The sequence below is a fragment of the Orbicella faveolata genome, unplaced genomic scaffold, assembly GCF_042242905.1.
Source record: "Orbicella faveolata isolate gen_17 unplaced genomic scaffold, um_ofav_v1 contig_13, whole genome shotgun sequence".
Taxonomy (NCBI): domain Eukaryota; kingdom Metazoa; phylum Cnidaria; class Anthozoa; order Scleractinia; family Merulinidae; genus Orbicella; species Orbicella faveolata.
Genome location: NW_028301540.1, coordinates 17347501 through 17360208, shown reverse-complemented (window position 1 = coordinate 17360208; position 12708 = coordinate 17347501). Strand labels below are relative to the sequence as shown.

The 12708-nt window shown below is 38.6% G+C and overlaps 1 pseudogene; it reads right to left on the bottom strand.

Moving 5' to 3' along the window:
- Window positions 1–2338: 2338 nt before the first annotated feature.
- LOC149115395 (uncharacterized) lies at window positions 2339–5131 on the bottom strand (annotated as a pseudogene).
- Window positions 5132–12708: the final 7577 nt, after the last annotated feature.

Genomic DNA, 12708 nt, shown 5'->3' with positions numbered 1-12708 from the left:
GAGAGAAAATAGGCTCATTGTGGTGTATACATTGCATTCTCCTTAAGAGCTACACTGATTTATAGTACTCACTGTAGAACTCTTATTGATAAACATGTAATCTCAAGAGGCAGTACAGAGTTGTTTCACTTTGTCATAAAGCAGCTTATTAACACAACATATTCACGAACTGTAAAATTACTTCCCCTCCTATAGAGTGGCTAAATATGACATGTACAAACACTGTGGTTAAGTGGTAAGTATTCGGTTGTACACAAAATTTGTATATATCAAACGACAAAAAAAAATAATGTGTTCTTTACAGTCATTCTGGCAACCAATCAGAGATTAGAAAGTGAAATAAGGATACAAATATGAGGATACAATTTCAACTTCCTACGTGTATTCTTGTTTATATAATAATAAATCACATAGAGTGGTAAACAGGATTATCGGCCCTGGTAAGAGTAGACGCCTCGCCAACAGATTCAGGGCTTGGAGTAGAATAATTAGAATTAACCGACGTTGGCAGAGCATTTGCAGGAGAAAGGGGTCGAAACTGATAATTTGAAGGGCCCTGATACATGGAACCAGTGCTCTGAATAATTTGGTGAGGAGCTGGTGGATAAGGCAAGTAGAGGCCATCACTATTACAGGAACGTGAGGCAAAACCCACATGTCCTGCTGCAGACACAGGGCTCTGACCCTGAAGTGGTTGCTGGTTTTGAAATGAAAGCATCATTTGCATCAATTTTAACTCATGCTCCCGTGCTTTCTCTATATCATCTTTCATAAAACTTATAAGTTCCCTGGTTGGATCTTTTTCTGCTATTGTTTTCATCAATTTCATAGCTTCACAAATTGGGTCATCCCGATTGCTTTTTCGTTTTGGTTGCTTTACAGGAACAAACAAATTCTGACTTTGGTCAACTGATGACGTTTCACTTTCAGAGCTGTCCAAAGTTGGTGTGCTAGTGATGTTTCGGCAAAACTGAGTTGCTGATGGTTCCCTTGCTTGCCCTGGCTGGCAAGAGTCTCTTGTCTTGACTATGTCATAAAGCTTCTGAAACCATACCCCCAAATTTTTGTCTTCTTGGAATCTTTTAATGCCAGTTCCAGTCTTAATAGTAAGAGCAGCTCTCTTACATTCAGACACACACTTCTTGAACTTTGATCTCAGTTGCTCAACAGTAAAACAGAAACTCTCATCCCTTGTGACACATCTCTGCTTCAGTTCTTCACGGATTTTCCCATAGATTTCCCCATTCTGTTGAAATTTAGTATTCCTAAATATCAGCTTTGTCTTGTAGCGATCACTGCTCACAATTATATCAATGAATTCATTCAGCAGCTCTTGTGACCACCTGGGCTTTCTTCCTGCTTTTTTCTGCTTGTTCTTTGACTCACTACCATCCTTCTTTTTCTCCTCTTGGTCGTCCTTCTGTTTATCTATATCCAATGGTTCCTCCTCTGAATTTGAGGGACTGTAAGTTTCTTGTAAGCTACTGGAATATGCCAAAACAAATTAAAATTATTACAATTTGCACATTGTAGTTGCAATATTCTAACTATTCGGCAACAAAAAAACTAAAGCTATTATGAGGAATGCATATTTCTCTGTTGTTGCATTTTGCTTTTAGAACGGGGATTAGAATATTCCCTTTGTTTCCTACAATAGCACGACTTGACAATGGGGCGAGGAAACCTGTTTCCTTGCAAACCGCCACACTCCATAAATGAGAAACTTTATAAAGTACGGAAATCTATACAATGCCTTCAATAAAACATTACTTGGAATAAAACTGTTACCCAAGGTAGTTGTAAAAGTTAATTCAACACGTACTTTTCTGGGTTGTTGGTCTTGTCTCGCCCATTATTTGCCATTCTTCGTTTCCCGCCATCACAATTCTCTTCCAGCAACTTCTTAACCTTGAAGCACAGTTCACAATGCCCAACAGATCTTCCTGCCGTCCAGCCAACAGTATCTTCATTGTTTTCGAAAATAGAACACTTGTTACAGATCGGCATGTGACATTCAATACAAACATACTTCGTGTTAGCAAAGCAGGAACTACACATGTCTTCGCTGTTATCCGCGAGTGTAGCTCTCCAAGTCGCATGATGGTAATAAACACGCTCTATGACGCATGCTCCCTTCAAGAAACTGCTTTTAAAATACGTTATAATAATTTATGCATTAGGTTCGGCACATGAAAAGTTCAGCATCTGAATCAAAGCCATTCCAAAGGCGAAATTCCCGGTTGAGCCAGGCAGGAAGAACGGCTGAGTCAGTCCCAATTCGAATAGCTGTTCTTAACTCATTCAGACGCCGAACTTTTCATGTACTTAATTCAACGTATTAGGTTCGGCTCATGAAAAGTTTGCCGTCTGAACTGGGCCTAAGACCCCCTTCATCATAGTTGACTTCACTCCTCCAGTCACCAGGAATTGTGTTCCCACTACTGTCTTCGCAGACAACAAACCCTGCTGGTGTACAGTTGGCATTCTCTGTCAAGTGCAGATGATTGTGAAGGCAAATTGTGGCTTGCACTATTGTCTTCACCAAAGCAACATCTGCTCTTATTGCCCATCTGAATATTCTCCACTTTGCTGCCAATATCCCAAATGCATTTTCAATTGTTCGCCCTGTTCTTGATAGCCTGTAATTATTAATTCTTTGACACTGGTCGAGGTTTTTGCCAGGATATGGCTTCATGAGCCAGTGCTTAAGTAGGAAAATATCCATCTCCAACAATGACATAGGGGAGATCTTTGTCTCCATGCAGGGAAGGGCTCGGGAGGTTTAACTCTGTGGGGTGTTGTTTGAATGCTTGACCAAACACGGAGTAGGATAGTACACTAGCATCATTTGTACTGCCAGATCCTCCAATATCTGCAAATGTGAAACAATACTTAGCATCATAAATTGCCAATAAGACAATATTGTGGAAGCTTTTGCAATTGTACTAGTCGGATCCACCATTCTTTGGGCAGTCCATCATGATATGCTTTCTGTCACCAATACAAGGGTTAAAAGATCTTCAAAACGCTCCGGGAACATTCTTGTGAACCTAGCGTAGACAATAAGTTCATACTTCACATCAGTCAGTTTCCTTGTAAACTTGCACAAACCACATAGTTTGAAAATCGTACCTGAAGAGAAATTCCCTGTCATGCAGTCCAAGCTCTTGTACCAGAGTATGGTAAGCTCCGAATTGTTCTCGCTTCTGATATATCTGTTGAACTCAAAATCTGTGTCTTTGGGATTCTTCAAGCTCTTCTACAGCCCAAAATGAAAAGAATAAGCCAGGAGAAGCCAGGAGACTTGTTCTGCAGTTGACGTTCACCATTTTGTTTGCGAATATCACACCAAATTCTTTTGTCGGACCCAGGAACATCGTTGATTACCGCGCATCTTCAGTCTTTGAAGTGGTCATATGGAAACCAGCAATCGTCTCAGTTTTCCTGATCGTCTGAACATTTTTTGAGACAACTGGAACGATTGGGACGATCTGGACGATCATATGGAAACCAGGCTTAAGGAGGTTGGAAAGCGAGCTGTTGGCGACAAAGACCATGCTAAGTGATGTGCAAAACACCGACAAGGAACTGAGACTTGAACTTGATGCAGCTAAATGAAAAATCTCCCTGCAAAGAGATGAAATAGATGACCTGTATTGCTTGGATGATTTAGAGCGATACTTGAGAAAGAACTCGCTTAAAATTGTTGGTATTCCTGAAAGTATTCGTGAAAATGAAGATGCAGTACTCAAAATCGCCAATGCGTTGAATGTTGAAGTAAAACCCAACAATATTGACATCTGCCATTGAGTGAAAAGAAAGAAATCCAGCCCAGTTATTGTACGTTTTGTTAGTCATAAATCTTCTCTTTATAAACAGAGTTCAACTGAAAAATGTACAATTTGCCAATATATTTGCAGATGAAACAGCAAGATTTTCATCAATGAAAACGTGACAGCATTCACAGAGAGTTGTTGGGAGAATTGTTTTAATCACCGCACATTTAAATGGTGTGAAAACTTTGTTATTCAACATCTAAGCACCTAACAACCAATGAGAACAACTAGAGTTCATCCACAGATTAAACAATTTCATTGTAGACAAGTCCGAAACGGCAAATATTGTCATTGGAGGTGATTGGAACTGTACGCTAACAAAAAGAGACAAAAAAGGCGGAGCATTTTGGAAACCTACACCCCTTAGAAATCTGCTACTAACCGCCATGGAAACCTTTGATCTAATCAACATTTACAGAGCCCGCCATCCGAATTCACGACTTTTTTCATGCGAATCCAAATTCTTACAGGTTTTTCTTGTGGCAAAATCTTTGGTAAAGTATGTAAGCAAAGTTGGCATTACCGTGTTGATTGCACCTGATCATAAGGCAATCTATTTTTATGTCGTTGCCTGTGATGATCTCAAAGGGCTGTTGTTTCTTGAAATTCAACAATACCTTGCTTGATGATGAAGTCTATATAGCACATATTCGTGAACTCATACCTCAAATATGCACCCCCCTAAACTGATAGACTGAGTAATCTTATTTTCTTGTGACATTTGACTAAAAACTGAGAAACAACAAAGAAAATTCAAGCAGTTAAATTTCAAGAGGAATTGTTCCTGCTTTCATTCTTTGCTTTTCTTTTCTTTTCTTGTTCAGTTACTTTTTTCACTAATTAATCAACAATGCTGACAACAAACACAAGTACAACTTCAGCGGCCTTCAATCAAAACATACAGCTATATGTATATGAAAGCCCTTTCAATGCTAAATGAATGTTGCTGTGCAGATTATTTACTTTGGTTGCTGGATAACAGAAAGACTGTTTACCTGTAACTCAAGGAGAGCTAGAGGTTCATTGAAATAAAATGCAAGGAAAATAAAACAAAGCAAAAAGAAGGATGAACATACTTCATGTAACTGGTTACAGTTTCATCTCATGACTTCTTGATGTTAAGAGGGCATGATTTGTGCATTGTCAAACCACAGCGGCAGGTTTTGGCACTGATTATGGTTTGACTCTTCCTGTTCCTGCGGTTCATCATCATCATCTTCTCCATAGATGTGCTGAACTGCTTGACCTCTCACCCATTTTTTCCTGGCTTCTTGGTCTTCAACTCTTGCCACCATCATTCGAACTCTGAGGGTCCTAGCATGACTAGATTTTCAGTTTTCAAGTTCAGCAGCCCCCTCCTTGATCATCTGGACAACTGCTGGCAGGATAGGGAGATTGAGTCACTTCTACAGATCAATGGCCCAATGGTATTGAGGTTTCTCGAACTTCAAAACACCAGGTCATATTACCATGACATAGCCCTGCATTTGTCGAGGTCATGTAGTGTAACCCGTAGGAAGACACCTTCATTATTATAACTTTTACTTGGGAATTAAAGTACATCTGTGATGCTACCCACCTTATATTGAACTGAATATTTGGGAAAATATTAGAAAGTTTGAGAATCTATAGAAAGACAATAAAATTGCAAGAGTACTGGTGAGAATGGATGAACAGAATTTTGAAATGTCTTTTTAAATCTTAAAAGTAAGAAAGCATGTTCATTCCTTAGCTAGTATCACTGGGGGGGCCAAGGAGGGTAAATAATGTGTTTGTCTAAAGTATCTAATGTATAATGAATGTGGTTCACTAATACTCAAGCTCTCGAATTTTAAGATTACAAATTATTTTACAACATAGCTAGCAGAGCTAGCAGATCAAATTCATTTACAGCATGAACCAATTGTTGATTTATGATCAAGAACATTTATTTATAAATAATTTATGGACCTCTTCAAACGCTGATCCTTTGCTCTGAAGTGGGGAAGCACCGTAAAGTGTGCTTCCTGTAAGTTTGAATTCCCCCTTCCAAGTTCAGGATAGATGACTGCCTTTGAATCCTCTGCTTTTTTGGACACTCTGGTCTGTAGGCCATCCAGTTGTAGTCACATGTTAATGGGAACTTGGTATGATGGTCTTTCCCTTCACAGCTAGGCTCCTCATCCTTGTCACATCTGTTACATGTACATGTATGCTGTGGATGAAATCCACACAAGCCTCCATCCCAGGTATGAATGTCTCTGCAGTGTTACTGTGAGAGAATCCTCATGCATTCTACACATTCTGCAGGGTTACTGGACTGCTGGAGAATACAAAAGTGATTGATTCTTGCTGCCTTTATGAAATTTTCTGACATACATCTACTACCAGACCTGTGCCTTTCACATTTACATTTTAGCATTCCAATGCCAGGAAACTTGTCCTTCAGCTTGTTCTTTACATCTGCAGAAAATTCTTTCCTCTTGGCAGCCTCTTTTAAATTGTTTGTGTGGACCCTATCAACATGTCCTCCACCCTTGTATATTTTTGCATCTGGGTGATGTTGACTCACAGACTTTGCAGAGCTAGAGTCGCCATCTTGCCAAACTGTATTCACACAGGAACCTTCATCCTTGGCTTGTTAGTATTCTATCTTTCTCCTCTTCACACATGTCATCCAGTATCGCAGTAATGTGCGGGTAAACAAGCTTGATAATGTCATATGATCTGTTCGTTGAAACACAGCTTATTCCAAGGAACTGCCTTCAAGTTCTGTCAAATTTTGGAAAGCTATGACCAGAGATCAAGAATGCCACCCCTATTGCAAGGTTCACAACAGTTCTTTTACAACCTTCGACAAGAGCTGATCCCTGGAAGTTCACAGTTCATAGGGTGCAGCTGTTGCACGTAAATACTCCATTGAGAGAGCCACCAAGACCAACCTGTTCAACTTTGGCCAACACAAGAATGCCTACAATTAGAAATGTACTGAACTTACAAAAAACTTCAAGATGTATACCTACACGCAAGAGAGCAACGTTGGTAAAATAGAGAGTCATTTTCAGGAAAAGGGGGATAATGGTTCTTTCTGTCAGCCATGGGGCTTGAAGCATGCAATGTTTTAGGAATTTCTGTCTGAAAATGAGTTTAAAGATTGATGAATGTGGTCTGAAATTGGGTTGGTACTTTGTATAAACTACCTTTACTCTAATTTATCCATTTTTCTTTATCTGTGAGATGACAGATTTGACTAACAATAGACGGATTGAAACCCACCAATGACGGATGACAAACTTTACACGAGTCTTTCAGCCAATACCATCATGGCTATACTGACCAATCATGTTCAGCGGAACAGACTTATAAGATCGACTGACAAACACCATTCACTTGACTCTGAAGATGACTTCCGCTCAGGTTGTCCAAACGTCAGTCACCAACAACAGTTCTTTTCAGAACTACACTCACCTGGACCATCACACTATACGAACTGCTGATACCCCTGGGTTCAAACCATTCACTATGACAAGTATTGTAGTGTGGTAAATTTTAAATTGCAGTATTTTGACTTAAATCGGAAAATTTTCATAAAATCAACTGATGAATGAAGCAGAAAACATATCAAAGAGGTGGATCTGTGGTGTGAACAATTTCTATAGTTCCCAATTAGGTGTGATAATTTTTATTTTGTGAAAGCTTCTTCAGTGACTCAAACGATGAAAAATCAAACAATTTTCCTTGAAATCAAAAATGTTTACGTTCCATTGCATCCATCAGTTGAACACATTGATGTGGCATTAATTTGATCCACCAAATCAGTCAGCTGTGTGGAATCACATACAAACAAGCGATGAAACCCTTTCTTTCTTCCATCTTCGATGGCACTTTGACGTTCTCGTCTGAACTCAAGAAATACTCTGAATCGTCATTGGGGGGTGCCTCTTCTGTCATTGTTGTTCCGTCATGAAACCAGTCTTTTAAGTTACTAGAGGCAAGTGCTTCCCCTACACTCTTTTGCATCCTGTACTTTGTTTTCCCAGGGGTAATATACTGCACTCGTGTTCAAACGCCACTCTTGTATTTTTCCTCTCTCTAGTTAGCTCCCAGGGCAAACTTTCTCCAAACTCCAATTCCTAAACCTCTCTTCTCCAATGCTTTCTTTGATCTCTCCCCTAACATTTGCTTTCTTTTGCACTTATCGGATATCTTGCATTTCTTTTTACGCAGCATGATCGCTCGACGCTATCGTACTCAACCAGATATAGTTCACGCTGGCACAAGCATGACGTAGTTGACACAGCATGACATACCTTAGCAACTGATGAAGAAAGCAAGTTTGGGGGATAGGGGTGGGGGCCAAACAAGTAAAACAGGCATCCACAGCTCATTTGATCGGCAGATAATAATCCAATATGGCGGAAGAAAGCTTGAACGCCATGTTTCCAGTGATATCGTTAGAATTCAAAGGTTAGATAGCTTTTCACTTCTATCATAATGCCTCCTGGAGGGATTGTAAGAAGTAAATTTGATTTTGGGGGGAATTGAGTGGCTCTTTTGCAATGAAATTTGGCAGGTTATCTCTAAAGGACATAACTCGGAAACGCTTGATAGGGTCTTAACATAGAGGCCAACACAACCATGTTCTGACTTGGCAAAGTATGCATTCAGTCACATTGCGATAATTTGAGTTTCTTTAACATATCATAGAAACCCTACCGTAGAAATAAAGCTTTTATTTATACAGACATGACTATGTCTTTACATCTTGAATTATTTGCGTAGTTTAAATAAAAAATGTGAATCGTTTTCTTAGGGCGGGTTAATATTTAAGCCAAGATCCCCCACAGGGGGTCTGATATGAGGGAGACAGGTGAATTTTCAAGTTTAACATGAATGAGATTGTATGTTATTGACAGAATCTGCATTGTTTCACACATTTTGGATGCAATATTTGCCTTTAAAAATGACCCAAAATCGCAGGTGCAGATACCTTGAGGTACTCTGTTACTTCTGTATGTTGGTGTTCAGGATGTCCAATTTTATTATTCTGGCACCTCAGCTCCTTGCCTTCAATGTTTGCCATAATTGCAATAACTACGTCTCTTGTGAAACCTCTGATGTATTCCACTGGTCAAGAAAAAAATGAAACAAATAGCATAATAGCAGACAATTTACATAATAGCACAGAATTCAGTCACAACAATGAGAAACACAGCTGCACTGAGTAAACAGTTGCAAAACTGAAGCTCTGAATAAAGGTATCACCAGCACATTACTGTGGAAAGAGGAAGAAAGAAAAAAAACCTGTGGAATCTATCTTATCATCCTTATGCCAGGCCATCCATTTATCAAGTATGTAGTTCAAATCTTACATCTGTACTGCTTCTCTTGAGCTGTGATATGCCTTTTCTGTCAGATGATTCATGTCAATGAGCAACAACCTTCACATACTGGCACTCATTTGCACGGCCTTTTTCTCTAAAAGAAATTAGTCACATGATAGGAAAGGAGTCTTTCTATATCAACTGCAAATTTCATTCTTTTTGCTGCAAGTGCTGAGGAGGTAAGACCAATTTTGGGTGAATGCATAGCCTCTACAAATGCCTCAAAACTCTGATATGGGTAGTTGTCATTTCTGATACATGCTCCCACTCTCTTCAACACACGATTGTGGTCTCCACGTTCATGATGTGGGTTACCTGTGACTGATTTAATTTCAGGAACAAAGAAATGCCTTGTGAAGTCAGCTCCAAATTCTTTATGGAAGGATTTAACTGTCTTTCTGAACTTGAATGTCACAAGAATAGACCTCAGCATGTAAAGGATACTTTTTGGAGTAACCCTATCTAGATGTTCAAGGGGTGTATCAAAGAAGAATTAACGTTCCAGGAATATTGGCAATGGCATCTGGCGGGCTCAATCTATCTCTGACTTGCAAGTTGATTGAGCCAGCTATGACATCTCTTAGAATGGCATCTATGGCACTAATGTCCAGGATTGAGATGTATGCTAATGAGATGTATGGTCCTTATGAGAAGCATCACAAAGTGTCATTTTCATATTACTTCATATGTGACATTATTATGCATGTTTTGGTGACTTTTTTACAAATGGGAACACCTTGTGATGCTTATCATAAAGAGCATGAATCTCAGTGTGCACTCATGGACATATGAGGTATTTTGTTAAAGTCATTTACTTCTAATTTACTACGATATTGTTAGGAAATATCTTATCATTTGTCTGGTAAAAATTCTGCATGATATACATTGCACATGCTATAAACTATCCTACTTGACCTACTAGAAGGAGAAGTAAAGAATATCAAACTATGACACCAGTGCTTGGCAAAAATGGGCCACAACTTGTGAAAGGGTTTTTTTGGGGGGGGGGGGGGCAAGAACTGCTTGTAGACTTTGCTGCCTAGATCAATCTGACTTCAAATGTCAGTAACTCGATTGTATCTTTGTTTGGACATGTTGATGACTTACGGGTTTATCAAGGCTCCATAATGCCTCTCAACCACCAGGCAGGCATGCAAGGTACTTTAAAAGAGTACTTAAAATATTACTTGACAGAGCTCTAAGGCATCACATCTATTTTCTATTCAACGGTATCTCCTTTGACAGTTGATCGATTTCAAATGTTGAGTTCCATGTCACAATAACCTGATGTAAACAATCTGTTTTTCAGATTCCTGCTCTCTGTGCTATTTCTCTTTGACTTAAGGACATTCATGCGAAAAGTTTCCAACATTGATGTTTTTCTGAGACTTTTACCATTGAAAGATGACAAGTTAGTGATGTCAGAAATGTAAAAAAATGAAGTCACCGACTTCAGTTTGGAAAAAAATCCTTAATCTGAAAAAAATCGGGCTTTGTTAGAGAATAGGGCCACAGTGGCTGTAAGTCCAAAAATATTGCAATTAGATCTTTGAAGTGAAATATTTTCTGCCAAATATTGTTTAAATGGACCTGTTAAAAGAATTACATCAACTGGTGAGGTTCCTTAAAGAACAAGTTCACATTTAGCGACCATGAATAAACACTGAACTTTACTCCCAACATTCTTTATTCCTTTGTTTGTAACAAACATCAAACTTTTATTGGAAATATTAAATTACAATTGTCACCATCTTTAACATGTAACTAAACTGAACTCAACAGAAATGGGACTACAAACAGGAATAAACAAGAACCTTACAACAGCGAAGGAGTAAACTCAATTATCCTACACTGTTCTCTAGGTCAAGTGCATCCACAATAATAAGTCATAATAGGTCAAGCATCTCTGCTATGGGTGAAATTATTATGGAAAATTCATTTAATTACTCCTTTCAATAGATTCACCGTCCAAATGGAAGTTGAAAATTCAAACCATTACTTGATTCAAAAGTCAAATGTTGATTTGATCTCAGTAGATCTCAGTGGATCTCAGGTAACAATATGTGGGAATTTTGTGAGATTTTCCAGTAACACCAAGAGAGACGCCTTGTCTGTAAAACAGTTTGTAGAAGTAATGAAATGCTGATGAAACAGTCATCAAAATAACAAATCATCTGTATAATGACAAACACTGGTACTTATTTTAACTGTTTGGTCTGAATAACATAAGTGCCATTTTTACTCTGTTTGCTGACTTTCCAATCAATCTCTCTTAATCAGTCAAACGAGAAGTTATATCTTTAACATTTCCATGCACGGTGGGCACAGGAGACTCAAAATGTGGCAGGGGTCGGCGGTGCGCAATGTCAGCAGTTGCTCAACAAAGTGAAACATTTCAATATGGCAGCCAAAGGCCAGAGTAATTATTTTTCGACAGATGCAGTTCGAGAAGCAGTTTTAGCTGATAGGGATGACTTGTCGTCTCAAGAATCGGAAGAAATCGTTGAAGAAGAATCAGTTAATGGAGAATCCGAAGAAGACGTTCTCAGTGAGAAGATTGAATTGTGTCTTCAGGCATTTGACTCGCTTGATTTACGTGATGTAAATTTGGATATGTTTAAGAAATGCATGCGAAGACAAATTGAAGCATCTTACTGCGTATTTCAAAGTCCTACTGATCCGTTAAAGATTTTATTGAATGCTCCTGTAAACTGTGGAACGGTCCTTTATGATGAAACCAGACTGTGGCTGGACAAGATCAAATTACTTTTGGGAGGAAAAGTCAGCATCAGGTGCCCTTATCAATGCCAAATAATTCGAAATTTACCAAAAGAAATTTTTTTGGTGTTTTGAAGTGGAGTTGTTCGCTCTCTCTCGGTTGCAAGATGTTGTTGATAACATTTCCCTCGCTAAAAATAATAAGTGCTATGCGATATCATTCACAAGGATGGAAGCTGTCATTGCATTATTCTCTGTGTTGTCAGGAATGTCAGAAGGGGCAGTCAGGTCATACTTCAAGAGGAAAGTGTCGAATGGAAGAGCTAAAGTTATAGTAAACTTGGAGAAAGACTTTGTTTTCCTTTACAAGATCAAAGCTGGCCAACTCTTGATAACATTCCATTATGGATTTTGGAACAAGTTTAGCTTCCCACTCCATAGCTAAGTTACAGTATCATTATTGCTTATTTTCCATATTACCAGACAATGAAAGACTGCATGATTCTAGTTGGTTTTTGGTAACAGTCTTTTAATGAGTTAATAGCTTGAAATTGAGTTGAATACAACTTATTCAATGTTGATATTTAATAACATGCCAATAAGCTTTGTAACAAGAGTAAATAGTATTGTCTAAAAATCAACACAAAATTATTTTGAATACAAATTATGCAGTTGTAGGCTGTTGTTAAAAGTGAGTTGCTTACTGTTGCCCATTTATGTTTTCCAAACAAAATGATAGTGTGTTCTGTCGCACACTTTGTAATAATCATCGCACTTTGTAATACCTGTCG